Here is a 4,302-nt window from a genome sequence, read left to right as displayed (position 1 = left end):
CACACGTGTGTTCCACCATGCTCCTTGGTCAATGCAATGTAAATGTGGTAATTAGAATGGACACTAAAGATTAAAACATTTGAACGAGGCCAGATGGTTTGGGACTGGCCAACGCACCACCGAAGCCCTAGCTCTAGTCATGATTAAAAAGGAAATGAATTCTTGGAGTTTAAACTTCAAAACATAAAGTGAAATTCAAACTCAATTTCAAAGAAATCCTCAAGAAATTCTATGGGGTGAGGCCATGAGCTTGTTTAAATAGGCAAGGGAATTGATCTTTGCACCACTTGAAATTTTTCCAAAATTGGAAACCAAGTAGCATGGATGCATGGGCAGTTGTTTGGGCCTCAAGAATTATGCAATCCTTCTCCAATTCATGCACAAAGAGTACCGAAGTCATCACATGAAAGCATGCAAATAGGAATGATCATTTGAATCTGAATATTGCCAAAACAAATCCACCCAAGGAGCCATGTGCAAGTCCCTTATTTTGATACAAATGAGGTGATCCTGGACTTTTTGGAAAGGTGAGATCGAGGGGAATAACTTTCATGTTTAACACTTTTCCATTTGAGGTTTGGATCAAGATTAAATTTGAGGCGGAAGTTTGGAAAATCAAACATATTTGGAAATTTTCTAAGTACCAAGTCAAATGTTCACTTCTTCCACCTTTAATAACTTTTGCTATGGACTTCAAATGGAAAATGTTCCTTCATCAAAGTTGTATCTATTTCAAACCTGTTAAATTTGGCAACCAATTTGACCTCATTTAGATTTGTCATTAAGGAGTTATGCATTTTAGAAGTTGTGGAAAATCACTTGTTTAATGGTACTGGCTCAAAATGGCCTATAATGTTTCCTCTTGGCACATGCGTTTGCAAGTTGAATTTGAAACTATATCAAACATAAAAGTTTAAAATTACATATTGAATTTTATCATGGACATTTAATGGATTTCATATCATAAAAATAGAGCAAGTTATGGTCCTTGGAAGTTGACCTCTTAACTAGGGTTCAGACAAAATTACCTATAATCGTTCACCATAAAAAATGACTTTCCAAGAAAAAATAGCTCTTAAATTCAACATGAAAGTTGTTTTCAATGTCATAAGAAGTAACTTTTCTCTCGGAATCATTTTCATATGACAAATATTGTAGGAGATAGGATCTAAGGAACCGCAACTTTAACCGGTTGACTTTCTCTGGTCAACCACAATGAACCATCTTGATAACTTGACATTATCTTGATCTTTGGGACTCATGAAGGATCATATATGTGTAGGATGATGTAATATGAAGTATCCCTTTAAATATTTGATCAAATGATGAAGAAACATGCTGCAGAAGTTACATAGGATACCGATATGAATTAGGGCTTCCAAGGCCAACAAGCTTCAAACTCTTGATGATTTATTTATCAAAATCATATGTGAAGACCATAGGGATCCATATATCATGTCTAGAATCAATGTGAGCCATCTCTTGATTAATCTCCTTGCATTGAGGGTCTTAATCCCTAGATATGAGCTTGATGAGGCATTGGTGGATGTTCACACTTCCTTCAAAAGAAACAAACTATATATTAACATATTTTTGGCATTTTGGTTAGTAAATAATGAAAAACAAAGTATGATACAATCAAATGTGCTTGGTGACCTCTCCCACTACAAACCCAATGAATGAGGGGTAAGGAGGATGCCAAGGTGTGACCCAAAGCCAACGCATATGATGAGATAGCATGATGGGTCTTAGGGTCAAAATTGGGGTCTTACAGCTGCCCCTATTTAAGGACATTCTAACTATGGATGTGAAGGTTAAAATCTTCATATCAACTCAGTAGAATGGACTTAAATAACAACATCTAGAAATGAATTTTGGTCCCTAAGAGACCTCATTATGCATATGATATGAATGTTAAAAATAATCTTTGTGGGGGAAATATTGCCACAAAGGAAAAGAATCCGGAGAGATTGAAAGTCCACAGGAGCATAATGCATTTCATAAGGAACACTCACTTGGGAGACAAAGACTCTGGGGATAAATAGGTTATGCAAAGGCTAGGCTACGACTTAAAAATTGTTGGAGACACGTGAGGGATTTCCATGAAAATAAATCAATGGAAGGACTCGGTTCGGGATAAAGGGAAAATTTACAGGGGAAACGGGTAAGTCAGAACCAAGTTGAAATACTCGAACCAAGCAGGGGATTGGAGATTTCACTAAGGAAATATGCACTCAAACTCAACTGGAGAGGAATGAACTTCAACACAAGAGTACCATATGTATATTATCTATTACCGGTTACTGGGTAGGAAAATAATGTATTATGTCAGAGGGACATCCGTTATCGATTAGGGTAAACATATCAAGGATGACTCGCTGAGAAAAGGAGGTGTATTTGTTACCGGTTACTGGGTAAGAATAACCTGCTAGGGAAAATATCAAATAGGATTTATAACTACCTATTACTGGGCAGAAAACCAACAAGAGAATATTTGTCACCAGTTAAAGTGAACATATCAAGGATAGACTCAGAGGAAGAATATTTATCATCGGTTAGGATGAACATATCAAGGTTAAACTGCCGGTAAAAGGTAGGAATTATATCTATCATTTACTGGATAGAATACCAAAGAGAGAATATTTGTCACCAGTTAGGATGAACATATCAAGGATAGACTTAGCAGGGGAAAGCAGAATTTACAACTACCGGTTACTGTGCAGAAGACCGCAAAGAGGAGAGAATCCTTCATCGGTTAAGATGAACATATCAAGGATTAACTCTCTGGGGAATTAAATAGGGACTACAATTGCCTTTTTATTGGGTAGAAAACCACAAAGGGAGAATATCCGTCATCGGTTAGGATGAACATATCAAGGATAGATTGCCTGGGGAAAATGTGAAAGTACTCACAAATCAAGAAGAATTTTACAAGTTACTGGGTAATAGACTCTCAAGGGACCAGAAATATTTATCTAGGTAAGAGCTAGAAAGAAACGGTCAAACAAAGACTCAACCCTAATGAGGATATAAATCAAGGGGAGTGCTTCCATCCAGATAATTAATTGGGGAGGAAACTGAAATAATGATCATCCACGAGGAAATAACTCAGTGGGGAACAAGAAAGGTTAAATTCTTTCTGCTTAAGGGGATGACACTCTATAATTAAAAGAGGACAAACACACCAAATCTGCATGGGGAAATAATATCACCGTAGCAGGGGATCAAAAAGAATAAATCAAATGCAATAAAATGCATGATGAAATATCTGATGTATAAATATGTATGTATATAATTGATGATTATGCTGACAAAACCACCGCAAAGGATACAACTAACACAAATTTGAATCATCGCTGCAACAGTCAGCTAATCTCAACAAGATGGAAACACCAACTGGAGAAAAATGATGGGGATGAACACAAATAATATGGCTCTGAATATCTCAATCCTGGCTGGAGAAAGAGAAAAGATTTGTTGAGGATCCAAGTTGTCAACTCTGCGGGAGTTTTAGGTTAACACCATATCAAATGGGAGACAAACTCGCAGGCGACCAAAATCAAATACTGCTCAGAATCAACACTGTTGTATCTGAAGATGAACTCCACCGTGGAGAACAAGAGATAAAACTCTGCAAGGAGGATCTAGGAAAACTGCTGAGGATGTGAGCCTATAACTCGGCTGGGGAAAAAGTTTGCAAAAAGGATCGATCACCAACTCCACTCTACTGGGTAATAAATGATGAATTGTTTGGGAATGATCATCAACGGACTGCTTGGGGAAAACCAACAAGGCCTCACATTGTCAAGACTTAACTGTTCTCGGACTGCTGTTGATATTCCTTACTGAAATTGATTGCTTTTATATTCTTAAGAAAAAGGTTTTAAATTATTAATTCCTTTCAAAATTATCATCATAAAAATTCAATTTTAGTCTGTAAATGACAAGACTCCATAGATCTTTACAAAAAGTTGAAAATGGTAATTTACATGGAAACGGGATACATTAAATACAATCATCACTAATCGTTCTACCAAGTTCAATATTCGTTGCGCTCTTGTCTTCAATTGAGAATGATCAATTAGAACCAAGTGACTTGCTCAAAACTGTCTCCAATGATCAGGACCAACCGAATGCAGTTACTTGCCATAATCCCTAATTTTTTCCTAGATTTCCCCAAGGTGGGGTACTCAATCTATCGGGATAACTTTTTTATTTTATGTCTCTAACTTTTACCTGGATCTCCCTTTGGGTTTTCAATCCACCGAGACACTCATTTTTGCCTAATCCACTCTTTCGGGT

This window comes from Lathyrus oleraceus, chromosome 2 (genome assembly GCF_024323335.1).
Source record: "Lathyrus oleraceus cultivar Zhongwan6 chromosome 2, CAAS_Psat_ZW6_1.0, whole genome shotgun sequence".
NCBI lineage: Eukaryota > Viridiplantae > Streptophyta > Magnoliopsida > Fabales > Fabaceae > Lathyrus > Lathyrus oleraceus.
The sequence above is the reverse complement of the archived record's forward strand: the minus strand, read 5'-3'. Positions refer to the sequence as shown.